At 45.2% G+C, this 17,567-nt stretch overlaps 2 long non-coding RNA genes across 9 annotated transcripts in view; both read left to right on the forward strand.

The window, feature by feature from the left end:
• The window catches only part of LOC128816254 (uncharacterized), a 226,350-nt gene extending 220,507 nt beyond the window's left edge, over positions 1 to 5,843 (forward strand). For 6 of the 8 annotated variants that reach the window (XR_008439839.1, XR_008439833.1, XR_008439832.1 and 3 more), the window contains 3 exons: positions 652 to 808; positions 1,283 to 1,359; positions 5,703 to 5,843. This is a non-coding gene — a long non-coding RNA (uncharacterized LOC128816254). Of the gene's footprint in view, positions 1 to 651; positions 809 to 1,282; positions 1,417 to 5,702 lie in introns of all 8 variants that reach the window. The other 2 variants (XR_008439834.1, XR_008439837.1) reach the window with 2 other exon arrangements.
• A 5,572-nt stretch (positions 5,844 to 11,415) lies between these two features.
• Positions 11,416 to 17,245, forward strand: LOC128816256 (uncharacterized). Its single transcript, XR_008439840.1, has 6 exons — positions 11,416 to 11,581; positions 12,089 to 12,202; positions 13,390 to 13,498; positions 13,642 to 13,785; positions 15,379 to 15,656; positions 17,058 to 17,245. It is a non-coding gene; the product is annotated as an uncharacterized LOC128816256 (long non-coding RNA).
• Positions 17,246 to 17,567: the final 322 nt, after the last annotated feature.

Genomic DNA, 17,567 nt, shown 5'->3' on the forward strand with positions numbered 1-17,567 from the left:
AGAAATCCTGACACACGGACAGATAAAAGAAATGCAGTAATAGTGTATAGAAATAAATCCTTCTCATTCTGCTTTTGATCTTATGAGTTTCTTAAATATAAGAATTTTCTCATATAAGTTTCTTACATCATCCATAAGCTTATGGTCTGCATTTTAACAACCTTACAAAATATTACTAAAAGAAATGGATTCAGGCATTTGTTTTAAAGATACCAGATTAAGCACTATCTGGATTTAGATTAAAATCCTCCCCCACAAGGTTTGCAGTATAATGTCTGTGGTACTGGCATGTGCAGCACTGCCCGAAGAATGGAACTGGCTGGAAATTCCCTCATCTGCATAAATGCAAATAACTAAAGAAGTTGGACTGGTGGGAGAAAAATGAGTAGATTGTGGATTTTATTCTTCCTTTATCGATGTAAATTGCAGGCATGTGTAATGATATTTGTGATTTTAAAGTAGGCTGTGTCCCTTCAAAGAAAATGTGAGCTCATAAATCCTGGGAGATTAGAGATCCTGAGGCCCGATGTGGCAACGGCTCCGGGTTTATGGCATTCCTCAAGACAGCCAGGATAGGATGTTCTGTGACCTGGCTTTTATGAAGATCAAAAGGCTCCAAACTGTTGAGAATAAGATTTTCACATCATGCAGGGGGAGACACCAAGCTGTCAAATGGGAGGAGGCTCTTTGAAGTGTGGAGATAAGGACCCTGCTAACCTTCAGTCAGGTATGAAAGCCATTTCCAGCAGCACGGGAGCGTGTCCTTCCACTGGACCCTTCATGGAATAGCCCAGCTGAGTTCATTCAGGTAAACACCTGGCAGTGCCTCAGCCACAAGGAATGCTTGAAGAGGACTAAAAGGACTGGGATAATGTAAAAACTAATGTACTGGGGAGGGGGGAATTATATGTGTTAATATCTCTGGGACCAACGAGCCTGAGTCCAGCAAAGCTCCCACTCTGACAGCTGGAATCACAAGTGTGCTCCTGTGTGGATTATCTGTATCTGGGCATGGGGTGACAGGTGGGAGTGCTCACAGAGAGCTTCTGGCTGAGAGAAGGCTGGAGAGACACACGAAGTACCTCACACCTCTGTGTTCTGGCCAGGAAGCTGAGCCAGCGCAGGGACAGCAATTCCCTGCTGCTGTAGGCCAGGGAGAGCTCGTCACTGGCAGGGAAGAGCTGTGGGAGAAGCATTTGTGGAGCACAGCACCACTTTTCTGGCTGTCCCAGAGCTCCCCATCTAGCACAAACACTGACATGTTTGTTCATTCCCTTCTCAGATTCCTCAGAGGGGCTGGCATTGGCAGCTGCATCATCGTGGTGCCTTGAGAAAGCACTTCTGCACAGTATTTCTCATGTAAGCAAAAGCTCTCAGCACTGAAAATCTTCCCAAAAAAAGTATTCCCCTGAGCTGGTAAGAATAATTTCTGGTCACATTTATAGAAGTCTAAATGGCATCTAGACAAGATAAATATCCTTAGTGTTTTGTCATCTTTGTGCTGATGAACTAAGGATATATTTTCTTTTGCATAATGACTTTCTAAGAGAAAACAGCTAAACAAGACAGAATAAAAATAAAATTTCATGACAGATGCTGTTGATACATGTGTTTCCTCTGAAATAAGCTCAGTCCTTGGCTGACAATAAAATAGCAATTGTCCTTGGCCAACATCTTGAAAGCTGAAGGTGAAAACAGAGTGGTGGGAATCACATGGCTTTATAATTCATGTCCAAGCATTGAATTCCCTCACAGCAACATCATTTCTTTTTAAACCTTGTCCTAATTATCACAGCTCACATTGATACTCTAGGAACTGTTGTACATAGAATCACTCATAAATAATTTGATAATCTGGTTCTCCTTGGAAAATGCCATTTCCTGTTGGAAATGGTTAAGGAAATGACAATTGATTTGGTTTCTTTATGTCTTCTTCAGAGAAGTAGTCATGGGTTTTATAGAGGAGTTCTTTTTTTTTCCAATGATTTTTTGTTTCTTTTCTAGACATGTTTAGTTGTGTATTAGACTTTTCCAATGTATTTTAGTGAGTCCAGAGGAAATTTTGCTGGGAATATTGAGATTTTGAGGACTCTCTTCCAAAGGAAAACACAATTAATGAAAGAATGAAGTTCTACCAAATGGAACTTCCATTCTTTCCCTCATCCCAACAGTCCTGTTACACTCAGAGGCTGACCCGTGTGTGGGTTACAAATATTCCAGCAGTAGGATTGCAGAGGGAGTTCCTCGTTTCTCTGAGCAGCGTTTGCTTCTTCTTTACTCCTGACTGTCCAGGTTTTCTTTTTCATCCTTCTCAAGGCAGCAATTTCCCAAATACCCGAGCAGAGAGGAGTGTGCCCTTGCACTCAGCAGTGTAATGGGTAGGATCCTGCTCTAACGGGCCCACAGGTCTGATTCACAAGGAAATTGCTGTGTCCCTGTATCCTTTTAATTGTAGGTTTCAAACCAAAGTATAGAGACACACATCAACTATTACATTGTCATTTAATCTGGAGTAAATCCAGTGTGAGCCCTGAGTGCCTGGAGCTGGTCCAGCTGAGTGGCAGGAACAGAGCTGAGAGTCCTGCTAAACACCACAGGATTCCTGGGGTTTGCAGGGCATCTGTTCCGCTGTCCTTGCAGTCCCTTGGGCTGCTCTGGAGGAGCTCCTGGGTGTCTGGTGATTTTATTAGGGCCTGGCACAAGAGAGGTAGGAGCTTGTCAGTGTGCTCCCAGCAGAAAAGCTGCTGTGAAAAAACCTTGCTGTGGGCTCTGAAATCTGAACTGCAGCCAATTCCAGCTGAGGGATGTGACAGTCACCTTTTGCTGTGAATTGCCATCTGAACAATGGCAGTGTTGTGTGGTTTGAAGGGACAGGGAGCAGTGGGAAGGAGAAGTGCCTGTCGGGGCTGGGATTGGGCTCTGGGAGGGAGCAGCCCAGGCCCTCAGCCTTTCCTAAGCCTTCACCTCAACACCCACAGTTGGACTTGTTTTGAGGGGACACATGTGCATCCCAAATTTTCTGCTTTGGCAAGCTCAGTTTGGCTGGGCCATCTGGCCATGCTTCTGCTCCTTTGAAAGCTTTGCCTGATTAAAGAGTCCTGGGAGCTCAAGAAGGAAAGTCACAGGAGGGGAACAGGAAGGGGGCTTGCTAAGAGATGTGCTATTCCCTAATTAAATAATAGTTAAGAGGAGCTCACAGCTTGTAACAACCAGGGAGATTCTGCTGCTAATATTCACTGCAAAGCTGCTCTTCCCAGGGCCATGCTTCCCATCCCCAAACCCAGCTGTGGCGTGCATGTGCTGCACAGCTCTCCCAAAGCCCTGTCACGGAGGGTGAGAGCTGGAATATATTCATCCAAATTACAACATCTCATCTTTTGCTTGCAATTTGTTGGGACAAACAGCTCCCCTGTTACTATTTATGATCTGCCACTCCTGTAAGAGCCCAGCTGAAGTCACTGCACTGAATCTGAGCTGGTTTGATCTGAAAAAGGTTGAATTAACAGTCCAGTGAATGTGGAGAGGAGCAGAGGAGGAGAGAGAGGCTGGTACCTGTTGTGTCCCTTTTACAGCTGGGGAGCTGAGGCCTGGCAATGGAACAATTTGCTGTCAGTTTACAAGAGAGGTGATGGCAAGATCAAGACAGCAAGTCAGCTCTTCTCCATTCGAGGCAGAAACACCTTTTTTGACCCATATTTTTGATGACAAATGAAATACCCAGCCTGAGAAATGGCTGGTTTAAAGATCAGTGATATTAATGAACCAGGTCCTGCTCCTGCATAAGCATATTGGAAGTGAGGGCTGCTCTTTTCCCACCCAGGAACCCCAGTGCATCCCAGACATCTCAGATTTACTATTTGTGAGGGTTTTGCTTGGACTCTTGGTCCAAGCACAGATACTGCTCCAACGAGGTGAAATCCTGGTAGAGTGTCTGAAGCACTGAAATCCCATGAGGACAAAACCAAAACCATGCACAAAAAGGCATATGTAGGGAAGCCAAGCACAGATGAAGCTCCAACAGCATTAGACAGTTATTCAAACTCTTCAGCTACAGGTTTAGAGTAACCCTGACTTTCGGATACCCTACCTGAGATGCATGAGGGCTGATATTCAGGATTCCTGTGGGTGCTGAGGTCTAAGGGACTTTTTGGGTCTGATTGTTGTGAAACTTGTGGTCTTACCATGGACCTTGTATTTTTATCTTATCCTGGCAAAACAAGTGTTCTAACAGACTTCAGGAATTTTTCATGGGCTTTGTTCTGGCCTAAAATATGATCTGCCCCAGCCACGGATACAAAGCCCAACAATCCTTTGGGTTTGTCTAAGTAAAGGGCCTTGCATGGAGAATGAGAAAATTCACAGTTAGGTTTGTGTTCTTGTAAGGAATAGAAATCATTAAAATCTGGGGACAGGGAAGTGTAACTAGTGAAAGGGGCTGGGTTACTTCAGAGCCAGGTTAAACCAAAGCTGGCAACAAGGCATTGCCTAGGTTTCCCTACAGACACAGATTTTAGATGAACTGAACCAACAGCCTGCTTGGGCTGACAGCCTGGTGTAACACATTGATGGCCAAGAGGTAGAAATAAAGAGAAGTAGTCGTTGACTTTTTCCAAAAAGAGTAAGGAAATACTCGGATAAACAGATGTGTAACCCCAGCCACCGAGACATCAACTTCTCTTCTTCACTCTGCTCTCAGTTTGTTGTATGGATGTGGCATAAATGTCTTTACAAATCTGTTACAAGCCACAGATATTTTTGTCTGTCCAGCACTGTGGTGCAGTAAAAAGCAATACAAATGCTATTTGCTGTTTGCTAAAGGAGTGAGATGAAAAAGCTCAACTGCAAGATGAAGGTGTAGAGGCTGCACCACATTCCAAGAGGCTGTCTATACCCATCTCCCACGGGTTAGGACTGTGCCATTGCAATTCTTCATGAGATCTTTCTTACACAAGTTACAAACCTTGTAGCATCCCTCATTCCTTTGGTCCACACTAGGAGCAGATGTTGGGAGAGTATCCAGGCCTGTATTGCACTTAGAAGAGGCCATATGTATAAATCCCCCTTTTTTCTACAGCTGTAATACACAGTGTATGCACCTTATTATCAGAGAGAGATCCAGAGCACAGGGTAGAGTATAACCAGGATAAAGCAGAGTCTTGGGAGATTTCTCCCCATTCAGAAAAGCTGAAAGAATTGTGTTTGGAAAGCCAGACTTGGGAGGAAAAGAACAGGGGTGAGGAAGGAGGAACCACTTTAAGCGTAAAAATGTCTGAAGGGAGTAGGGAAGTGCAAGGTTTCAAGGCTATGTGAGCAAGTGTCATGTGCAGGGATAAGAGAGCCTGGATTTAGGCTAGAGATGAGCCAACAGGCAAGGAATTTGCTCCAGACAGAGTTCTTCCTAAACCCTGTGTGCTACTACAGCTAACAATCATGTCAATAGGGTTTAAAAGGTGCTTCAGAGGAATTGGGAAGCAAAGACAAATAAGGTGGGTGGCTGAGGGAGGAATGGAAAGTCCAGTGGTTACTGAGTGAGGCTTGAGTGTGATGAGAATCCTGGCTGTGCTCCAGTACAAGATTTCCTATCACATTAATTATATTGCAATGGGCTCCAGGGTTTTCTGTGATTCAGATTTGTTGTATCAAAAATGTTACACAGACATCAGTGGTGGGGTAAGAGATAATCTTGCTGTGTTGTCTCCCAGCCTTCCATGAAGATGCCCTCAAAGAAGAAGCCTGAGATTCCTTGGTGCTGTTCCCTCTGTGCAAGTGGGCAGGAAGTGAGTGATCTACAGGGAGCAAGGAATGATCAGTTCTGGGAAATGTCATGTTTTTCTCAAAAAATAACTCCATCCCCTTCCCTTTCATTAAAATACATATACTCTTGGATGGCTTTTTTGTAACACTGGAAGGTGTAATTTGAAATGTGTTTCTTGCTTTGAAAATATGGAAATATGGTTACTTAAACCTACATGAACACACTGGGAATGTAGTGGTACTGTCTTTGTTGTGGGCAGAACTCCTGGCAGGTATCTCATGAAATTGTTCAAACCGGGAAAACTGGGATGAAGACTTTCTCTCTCTCCCCTCCAACTCTCTCTTTTCCCCTTCATCTGGGTGCACTGGCTGGCAAATGCCTTTGAGACCATGGAAGGACAGAAAATCAGTGTGGAATAAGTCAGTTCTGGGAAAAAGAAGTCATGGCAGAGGCAATCCCATGCTGAACAGAAGTGAAAAGCAAAAGCCAGACAGTACTGACAAACAGAAAAGGAATGAGTGAGGAGCTGCCCCAGCACGGTCTTGTAGTGAAGAAGGAGAGCAAGGAGAGTCTGATGCTGAGTTTTCCAGTCATGACTGTGCCACAGTTGCCTTCTGTCACCTGGATATGAGGTAGATGAGGTAGAGCATCTCCAAATAATGCCTAAGTCACCTTGCTGGCTTCTGTAGAGGGGAAGATATGGGTGGAACAAGCACCCTTCCCTGGGAGAGGGTGTCATGCAGTGTGTGGGCCAGGATTACTTTAGACCAGGGATGTGAAGACTGTAAGGCCTGGCTTTTACTGAGACAGTTGGGGTAGGAATGAGGTTGGGTTTAAAGTCTCTTTTATCACTAAAGTCTGGAGGTGTAACCTGAGGAGGACAGAAAATCACATGGTCACCAGAATCCTGGTCATTGTGGCCACACCACTGTCATTCCCTTTTGTGCTAGAGGTGAAGAGTAAAGCTTTGTGCTGGCCAAGGTTCTAGATGCTTTTTTTCTCACCAGAAGTAAATAGAAGAGAGGAGAATTGGGTCCTTTCTGGAGTACTCACCTGCCCTCCCAGCCTGGTGATTCATTGGCTGGAGGACTTGGAGCATCCTCTACTTGTGCCTCCTCTCGTGTGGCCAAAGCAGAGTTAAGCTCCTGTCCCTCTCTCCCCCATAAAAGTGCATTGTGGGATTCTCTTTCCTGCCTCTCCCTCCTCTCTCCAGAGCTGTGTGTTTGAAATGATATCTATTTCTCTTTGTGACAGCACACCGTGACTGCTGCCTTGACATTGTGCCGAGCTGACATCCCAACCGGTCTGACACTGATGCCTTTGGGCAGAAATCAGAGCCGGTTTGCTCCACGGCTCCGTGCAGCCACGACGCCTGTAGCGCCTCGCAGAGCCCCCAGTGCCCTGCTGGGGAAATGGAGCGAGCACGTGGGCCCCAGATGAACCCCGGGAGGAGCGCAGGCGTTACCCGCGCCCATCCTCCTGCCCATTTTCAGCTCTAAGTGTTCACATTCACATGGGTTTGTTTATTTTTATTTTCCCCCCTCCCTTTTCTCTCCCTTTTTCCCTTGCCTGTGAGAGGGTTGGCTTCCTGTTTCTCTCCCCACTGCAGAGTCCTTGGGGAGCTGGGTTTCTGTGAGCTGGAAAAGGAGCGCACAAGCGTCTGATCAGCCCTTATTAGTGCTGAGAAAGATCTAATGGGTCCTGGCTTCTGGGACCATTACCTGTCATTTACTTTTATTAAGTCAGTGATGAGAAAGTTTAAAATTAAAGGCTTTGTAAATTGGATTCCAGTTCTAAAGGAAAGCACCGACCAGGAAATCAGAGCCTAAGCTTGCAGATGGACCACTGGGAACAACACCAGACTGGGGCGTTTCTCTTCAGTTGCTTTGACAAAGGTCCTGTGCCAGGGTGTGGAGGGGACAAAGCCTCAGGGTGTCTAGAAACCTTCAGCCATATGAACCATGTAATCCCTCCTTTGCCAGGCTACTCAGGTTCAGACCTCCAGTTCAGGAGAAAGGGTGGTCTTCTGGTTGAGTCATTACCCAAATTCTGGTTTCCATGCAGAAGGACCTTGTGCTAGTATTGATTGTGTTTCTTGTGTGCCCTGGTTTGGGCACTCAGTTCTTTGGGTCTGGTAATCTCCTTGACTCTTGTGCTTACAATAGAAGCTCTAACTCCTTTGAGTATTCCAGGCAAAAATAAAGACTTTTGTTAAGTCTGTAGCAGAAAGCAAGTAAAAGGGATAAGCCACTTGGTTAAGATAAACATCTAATTATTAGGGGTTGTAGCATTGTTGTATTCTCTGCTTTTGAGACTTAATCTTTGAATTAACCACCCAAACACACTTGTGAGTGAAACACCCCAATTGCACTAAAGCAGTGCAGCCAATTATGGTGTGACAAGGGAAGCTCAGGGGCCAACCCCAACCAAGAGCTGCTGTCACTTCTGTTTTCTCAGCTGAATAAAAGTCTCATGGTGACACTGCTCTGATGAGAAGCAGCATGAACTAGTGGTTATAAGTACAGTCTGGGAATCAGAATTCTTGGTTATTGTGTCTCAGTTTGTCTTTGACTGGAGTGACATGGGAGAAGTCACCTGAGGTCAGGATTTTAGGTTGCCTTGTGCCCATCCTTGCATTGTTAAATACACAGGTTGTGCTTACAGGGCTTTGCATGAAGATTGGCGGTCCACACAGTGTCCCTGAGAGGTACAGAGCTCCACCAAAGCACAGGGCTTAGCCACTTAGTAGGAATTTACAGAATTAAGTGTTTGTCTCTTGAAGGGAGAGTGAAACAGAGATTCCCTTTAAACTCATGGTTTCTTGGAAAAGTTCACCTCAGGTTCTCCCTGCATGGCTTGGCAGTTTTCATCTCCCAATGTTTTGCCTGTCTTGTTTATCAATATTGTTGTTCTTAGTGTTATTATTATTATTATTATTATTATTATTACATCATACTATATTTACTTTTAAGAGAAGTGATATTTGTGCATATTTGGAAGGGATACCCTCTCCCAGGTGTGAGTCCCCACTTTTAGGAAGATTCCCCTGTTTTTCCCCAGGACTGAGAGCAGAGGCTCACACCATTGAAATCCAAACCCTTCACCTTCTTTCTCCAGAGAGATTCCAAACTACACCAGCAGGAGGTGAGAAAATATACCCAGAGGAAAGTGTGACAGGGAGGAATGGCTAAGGAGGGGCAGGGAGTAGGCACTTGGACAACCCTGGACCCAGAATTCCTGCCAAGTGAGGAATGTGTTAACTCCAGGCCATTCTTCCTGTCTGTCCATAGGCACAGCAGCTCCTTGAATTCAGCTAATTGCCAGGTTCCCTTGAAGAAGGCGTGATGCCTCTCCCAAGTTTCTCTGCTAGGGATGTGAGCAGCTGATCTCTGAGTTATTCAGTGGTTTCTTACATCATTCCTGCGTTCCCAGCTGTGCCACAAGGCTTTCAGAAGGTAATCTGGGGAGATTTTATCAAATGTAAAATGTTCCTAGACATTACTGGAGCCATGATGTAATGATCCAAGGTTTTTGTTCTTTAAATTCCACTGAAAAACCACAGGCCCCAAAAAATTGTTGCAGGGGAACTGATGAGTTTTAAGAAGGAGGCTGAGATCTTGTGCTGGACTGAGCCATTCTGGAGGCGGTGGTGGGAGAAAAGGTTTTTGTAGGTCCTGTTTTGCTGGCCTTATATGGTCTGGACTGAATCGCAGAGGTGGGCAGCAGCCTCTTCACACTCCCTGTTTTCTGCTGCCTGGTGGGAAGTGTTGCCAAAGGAGAAGGCAGCAGGACCAGGCTGCTTTGTACCTCACTGCTCCTGATTTCGCAGAATCACAGAATAAGCTGGGTGGAATGTTGGGAGCTTTGTATTTGTTTTAATTGTGGCTGTTCCCATTTTTGTGAAGACAATTCCAGCCCAAAATCTTGCTCAAAAAGACCAAACTCATGGTCCCCTCAAGTAACAGAGCTCTCTTAGGATCATCCATGCTGGGACTGATAACCTGGTTTACAGGGTCTCAGTGCTTTGAAAGGCCTGAACACCCTCTTCAGTGGGCCAGTGATTCCTGAGTGACACAAAGTCTCCCTGGCACATTTATATCTGCCAGACCAGGATGAGACCATCCATGCTTTGATGCTTTGGATTTCAGTACCTGTTGAAATCCCCTGAACAAATGGGGCCATTAATTACGGGGCCTGGCTTTGATGAATGGTGCATAGGGGACAACATTTCATTTTGTCTGGGGGGAGTAGGCAGGATGGGGCATTTTGGAGTGTTCAGTGATGCAGGAGAGGTCCTGGGTGTTGCCTGATCAAGGGGAAGTTGCTTCCTCTCTCTAGAGTGCTGTAAAGTCAGTGTCAAGTCACTGTGGCATCTGGGTTATGTCACCTGCTGAGGGGGCTACCCTTTATACATCAGAGTTGCTCAGACAAAAGCCAATTCAGCCCTTTATCTAAAAAGCTTTTAGAATTTCTCTAAGGGTGCAAATAATTTGTCCTAGATGACTTCTGACTGCCCCATCCCCAGGCCACTGAGCAGAGCAATGTGTTTGGAGCTCAGATGAGACACATGAGATGAAGAAGGCCATGGGGTGTTCTCAGGGAGAGCCCCAGGATCCTACCACCTTGTTTTCCTCGTATCTTTTTGAAACTCCCAAACCAAAAGTTGTTCATATGACAACATTGTAAGAAAGGCTTGTTCCTGGAGTGGTGGAAATTTTTTTTCACAGCTTTGATTTAGTTTCTTATTTGTGAGGATCATTATGTTTTGGTGCTGGGAGGTCATGTTCACGCCAAAAATCTGAATTCATTTTGGAGGCACCTGAAAGTTGTGTTGTGTACAGACAACACACTTCTTGTTATTTCAGCCTAATTAATTGCAGCCATCTGAGAGCATCTGTAGTGGGTTTTCACAAAGGGTTTCTGGACAGGATAAAGCAGTGCTAGAAGACTCTCCTTCTGGTTCAAGAGGACTGCTTTCAGGACTGCTGGGTGAGAGCTTTGTGAACTGATGGGGTTAGTGGAAAACACGACCATTCAAAAGGGAAAGGAAAAAGAAGGAAAGTCAAAGACAGTGCCATCAAAACTAAGGATAATGGGAGGAGAGTATTCACTCCTTTAAAGCTCCCAAAATGAGAAGGAGCAAATGGGATTGTGTGATGTTCCCTTGTGGTCATGAGGAATCTCAGCAAAGACAGAAGGCCTGATTCCTTTCAAGTGAGTTTGGTTTACACTGGAGATGTTTACATGATTCACTCATCCATGTTCCAGTTTAGTGATTCACTTCATGATAAACTGAATCACGCCTTGGGAATTTCTCATTGCTGACTTTATCAGTTTTCTGATGATACTGGATCAGGTGAAGAGATCTGTGCTGCATCCATCTACCTGGGTCAGAATTAGACACAGGAACATTCAGGTTTGTGTACATGGTTAAATGCTTGCATAGAGGGTGAAACTCCAGGTACCTGATACTCAGGTAACCCTAAAAGCAAGGCATGGAGTGAAGAGGCAGAAGAAACCCCGTGCAAGTCCTCAGAACATACTGGTTTTTCAACTAAGAATTTAAATTCTTTCTTAAACTAAGAATACAGTTCTTTTTGTAAGAAATTTCAGTTTAACTTAATTGATCTTTCCCAATGAAATTGCACTGAAAAGTTTCCTGAATAGCTCTTCCAAAGAGGCTTTGGAGTCAGGAGGACAGGCAGAACACTCCAGGAAATGAGTCTGAAACAAGTAAAAGGAAGTCAGTTGTGACCTGAGCGGCTGAACAGATTGCAGAAGGCACTGCCAGGGAATCCAGTGGCCAAAGGCACAAATATGCTGAAGGTACATTTAGGAGTGTAACTGGAGGGTGGCTCCATGGATGGCTGTGCTGGCCACCTGATGGAGGAAGTCATCAAGCAAATTACTGTAATGGAAGCCAGGTAGAGCAGGGGAAGGTCAGTTCTGGGAAGATCTCAGTGTTGTGTTCTCCTTCACACACTGGCTTTTGGTAGAGATCAGCATCGAGCTGCATTAATTTTTGGTCCAGTGGCATCTCTGATGCTTGTTCTAAGGAGTTTGCCTCTTGAGACAGTTTTGGAAGGTGACACAGGGTTTGCCCAGGCTGCCCTTGAGCCCTGTGTGCACTCACTGACCTGTAGGGCCTGTCTGGGATGTGGCTGTGTAGTGCTCAGACACCGTTCCTATTTCCATATGGGATTTAGGGGATCCTACCCTTTTCTTGTTTTCCATGGGGCACACCATGGCCCAAAGCAGGCAATCCTCCTTGTCTTGGTACTTCCCAAAAATACCGGGCAGGGGCTAAACTCCAGCACTGTGTTTTCCAAACAGACTGAAACCAAGAATGAGAGACAAGCGTGACCCTTCCTCCAGCCCCGTCCGTCATCTGGGCACGCTCGTGCCACGTGTCACTACAAACTGTTGGGACATCTGGAACGGGTTCATGTGAGTCCATGGGGTTTGGATCCCTGTGCGTGGGAAATCCCTCATCCTCTGCTCATTCCCCTGACAGGCAGCTCCTGCCTCCGCATGACAACACAGACAGATCCTCTGCAGAGTTAATGGAGGAGGATGTTCTGATTGGGATCCAAAACTGTTCTCACAGTAACATCTTCTGATGTTTAGCCCTCCAGATGGGGCAGGATCTTACATCTAGCGCAGACTTACTATGTATAAACCACTAGAAACCAGAATTTTGTTAATTCGAGGCAAAACCTGCTCTCATCCTCCTTGGTTTTACATGTGATTAAATCCATTGATCCAGTTTCTCCCTCACCACACTGGAGTCTTCCCCGCTGAGGATCTATTTCACATCTCTCAGCTGAAAGACACCCAGCCCAGGTGAGCACACACCTGCAATCCAGCCTGGGCAAGGGATTTAAGCACATTCTGGCTGAAATTTGGCCTAAGAGTGGGTGAAACCTGGTGCTGAGGGGGCATGTGAAGTGAAAAACACATAAAAAATAGGTAGGGCATAAACTTGGAGCCATTGTTTACTACATTTTTATCTGGTTATATGGCAGCTGTCTGACCTCCTCACCTAATTTGCAAATAATCTTGTCAGGACAAATTAGCCCATGCTAAGCCTGTGCTGTTGAGTCTAGATGGTTATCAGGACTTGCACTGGTGAGCTTTAAGGTAGTTCTGGTGTCTCTGCAGTGTAGTGGAGTCCCTGTGGCAGTGACTGCAGTGCAGAGAGGCTTTTGTATTAACCAGAATGAATATGCACAAACCCTCTTCTAACAGAAACCTGGAATTAATGGTTTTCTGAGCTGGTTTCTTTCAGGCCATTTTTGCTACAGGGGTGAGTGTTGAAAATAAAGATTTAAACTCCATTTTAAAGTGCAGCTCTGAACACTGTGAATTGCTTAATTCATCTTAATAGAGGTGTTCACTCTGAACCCGAAAAGCTTTTAGTTGAGATTTAGCCTGTGGTTTGATATTACAAATTGCTTGGTGGTAACATTGGTTTAAGACACTTTTGTCTCCTGGCCTCTTGTTCCTGCTGCTCTGCTGGCACAGCCACTCCTGTGGTTGGGAACCAGGTGGGAGGAGCCATCCGGCTTGGGAAGGGGAAAAAAAAAAAAGTTTCACGTGTTTGGTTTGTTTGTTTGTTTGTTTGTTTAAAGCAGGAAAGTTCCTCTGTCTGGTTCAGTGCCTGGTCACAGTGAGTTTTCCTGGCACAAGTGAGTGGAAAGAGCACTTTGGCATGGAGAGGAAATGAGCAGCGGAGGGTGAAAGGTGAGCAGCAATTACTGGTGCTGGGAATGCCCCAGTGTACTTTAATATCAGCCCATGATCTGCAGCTGAACTCAACATGTGAAAAATGTTCAAATACCTTTCAAATTGTTGGGTTTAATCTTTGCTTTTTGGTGTCCTGGCAGGCACTTCCCATTTGTGTCCTTATCTCCCAGGCTCCAGCCGTCTTCAAAGGCTTCCCAGCTACTGTGTCCTGCAAGTTCAAAACCTGCAGCCCACTGGGACTGGAAATGTGTGGAGGAGCACAAGGATTGGAGTTGAATGACAGTGTAAGTATCAGTTGTCACTGCAAGGAATGTTTCCTTCATTTCCAGAAGGAGTTCATTGAGAAAGAACCTGTTCTAATATAAGTGAAATCTGGGTTTCCACGGTGACTTTCTCAAATTTAGAAGATCTTGTCCTTTAAATCCACTTTGCCATGGGACATAAAGTTCATTTGCTATAGACCACATCAAACCAGCTGAGCCCAGAGAAGAATATGGTGAGGTACCTGGAAAACAAACAAAAAAAAAAAAATCTGTAAAAAACAGACTTTTGTGGCACTAAAAAGTGGGAGATTATTCTTACTGGAAATTTGTCACCCCACTCCCAGAAATGGAGTTGCCTGATAAATAAATTCTCTGCAAAGACTGAAAAAAACAAGCCAACCCAGAACAGTGGAATACCCAAATGATTTGATTAAAGAAATATTTGTTTTGGTTAATAAACTATGATGGTTTTGATAAAATTTCCCATTGCAAATTTGAGTTGTACTTGACAGGAGAAAACTAGAACCTCCAAAGCCTGTGAAAAAATGTGTGCCTGCCTTCATTCCACATCCACAGAGCAAAATTCAAATAGTTCCCATCAGTATCTGACTTACAAATGGAAAGGGCAGCTTAGCAGAGTTTCTTTGGTTATAAATAGTAATTTGTATATATATATATATATATATATATATAATAGTGCAGTGACACAGCTGAAATCTGAGTTCTCTCCCTTGATTAACATATCTCATTAGTGGGACTGCTGAGCCCTGAAGTGTGGAGTTTGCTCCAGAGCTCAGTGGGAAACTTGTGCTGGCAGTGGGAACCCTGATTCTCTTTCCATCCTTTCCTTGCAATGCCCAATGCTGTGAGAAAAACCAGGAGATTGGAGGGAGGAATCTCAGATTTCTTCCCAGTGACACAGACAGAGGCAGCTCAGGGGAATCCTGCCCAGCAGAGGTTAATGTGACCCACATATAATTGTGTGAAAAGATGCCACTCTGCGCCTTTGTCAAAGAGGCTTCTCCTTACAGCCCGAGCTCCCCAGTCCCCAGCCCCTTCAGCAAAGCACAGTTTTCTTGCATTAAATCACCACTGCCCTCTTGCCAGCTGCTTAGAGTTTGCACATTATACAGAGGAGATATCTAATATATATTTATATATTTTTAAAATGTGACAGATTGTCTTGTAACATATGTGGTACTGCCTTGAAATGAGCTCCGTGCACGTGATGGCCGAGCCAGCGGCCCCTGTCTCTGTGTGTTGTGTGTGTGTGTGTGGTTTGTGTTTTATTCCTTCTGCTGGAAATCTGAGAGCCTGGGACACTGGAGCTTTTCATGTTGCTTTTTCTCTGAAATATTCATGATGAGTTGACGACCTTGATTCTTTGATACCTGCCATTTATTTCTGTGCCACTGCTGATAACTGCTGCTAAGTACATGTGTCGGTGCCATGGTTGAGTGAGTGGGATGATAAGGAGAAGGAGGGTATCTCTGGGATTCATGTACTGGAATAAGATTACTTTAGAAACTCTGAGGGCATTTTAGGAGCCTGCCATGCCATCTTATTCACCCCACTTCGTTTTTTCTGACTAAAGCCTGTTTTCTTTTCCTCCAGCTTTTCCTTCTGACTTGGAAATCTGCTAGGTCGCTGCTGCTTTTCTCAGAGATGATCCTTGGCTCACTATCAAGTGAATTGCTAATGAATTAGTTACACTCACATTTTTAAAGAAGAGTCTGGGGACACCCAAGGAATTCTTCCTGAGCCAGAAGCAGATCCTCATTGAAATGGACTCCAGGAAGTTGGATTAGATGATCGGGGCATTTTGGTGCCCTTAAACACAAGGAAAGATGAGGGTAGAGCAGAGGAAGATAAGAAGAAGAGTAGGCAAGCAGGTAAGCACCAGTATCACCTTGTAAGTGTGACATTTAAGCAGGCAAATCTCATTGATGTTTGTGAAACCCTTCTTTGGAAGGAGTCTAACCTGCCAGTTGCAAGGTTTTGAGGGTGGGGGGTAAAATCAGTGACAGAAAAGATGACAGAACTGACAAAAAATTAAATATATGGGGAAAGAGTACGTGAGTGAAAATTAAATTAAGTCCAACCTGAACCAATTTTCACTGACATTGCTGGATCAAGGGGCCAGTGTGGTTCCTTTGACTGCACATTACTCTATGGTCTTTCAGAGACATAACTGGTGTCAGGGCCTGGATTCATCCTGCTTAGTTCAATTGCTCAGCTGAAATATGGGACTGGGAGACCCTGGGCTGGCTGACCTGCTGTAGGTTCTGCAGTGGTGATCTGGGGGTGAAGGCTGGTCCTTTCACCCTCATTCAAGCTGGGCTTTGGATGGAAATTGGAAGGTTCAGATGGAGGCAGCTGGTCCCCATCTGTTGGATGCTGAAGATGGAACTCTGATGGGGAGATGCATTGACAGAGTTTTCCTTCACCTAAACTGTGAAGTGAGGGAAGCCAGAGCAAGGGAGACAATGGAGAAAAAAACTCTGCCATGGACTCTCTTCTCACCATATTTCATACAGAAAGTTGCAGCACTGTCTCTTTTCTGGGCTATCACTTTCCCCTCTCAGAAGTCACAGCACATGGCTGTACTGCAGTGTACATTCTCCTGAAGATAACTTCCCTTCCCTGTAAGAAAATATGGGGAAAAGAAAGAGGACACAAGCATGGAAGTAAAATTAGCAAGGCCTAAGGGGCTTCTGCATGTGCTTGTTGAACTGCAGCATCCTGGAGAGGCAGGAGATAAGGTGGCTCAGGGAATGCAGCCCAGGCATTTATTTAAGATTGATATCAAACTTTGGAATTGTGAGTGGGAGGATTTTTGAGGAAGGAACAGGATGTTGCCAGGAGGGAGGGAGGCTGGCTGGAATGATTTATTCTGAGGGTCAGTGGCAGGAAGTCGCTGGAGATATGTGATGGTCTAAAACGAAGGCCAAGGAACCCGTGTGTGGACACTGTTTTATACTCAGAGATTCTGGCTCCTCAAAACAGGGCCAGCAAAGTGACTGGGTGGTCTAATTTAGGGTCATCCTTGGTGGTCCTGCATGCGTGTGTTTTGGTCAGCTTCCTTGTCTGTGTGTGTCTCTGTACACAGTGACCCGTCCTGCTCTGGGGTCTGTTACAGAGGCTTCTACCGCTTAAAAACATTTCACTGTACTTGCAAGAGAGATTTCTGGCCTTTTTTAAGGCAAGCAGTCATTTGGTGCTTACACAGATAATTGTGCACATGGGGGAATGAAGTAGTGATGTTTATTATTAGGCTTCCCTCCTCCCCATAGGAAAATTCCCTGTGACCAAAGAAACTGAGAGACTGGCAAGAGCAGAGGAGCTGTGATTGGGAATGACCTCTGGGGCCATAAACAGCTGGATGGAAAGCTTTAACTGTTTGTCAGTCTGAAATCTGCAGCTCCGTGGCATTGTACCAGGCCAGTTATCTCGAGCAGGACTCCTGCAGGCAGCTGTGCTTTTTGACACTGATGACTGTGAATAAATTATTGATTATTAAGCACAGCCACCTTCTGTCTAACCTACTTCTGAGTGCTACTACTGTCTGTTGTGCTGTCCTGCCTTCTGACCCAGTCAGACCTGGAGTGCTCTTGTGTCAGGAGCAGCTGTCCTTCCTGAGAAGAGAGATGCTGTCACAGAGAACCCTCAGGTTGAGCAGGAGTGTGGAAGGATTTCGGCTCCCTGGGAAATGCAGTGTGGTGGAGAAGGCAGCAGCGCTTTGGAGTGAATGGGAGGGTGCCCTTTCACTTCAGGTGACCTTAAATGACTTGTCAGAGCTGACA

This window comes from Vidua macroura, chromosome 18 (genome assembly GCF_024509145.1).
Source record: "Vidua macroura isolate BioBank_ID:100142 chromosome 18, ASM2450914v1, whole genome shotgun sequence".
Classification (NCBI taxonomy): Eukaryota; Metazoa; Chordata; class Aves; order Passeriformes; family Viduidae; genus Vidua; species Vidua macroura.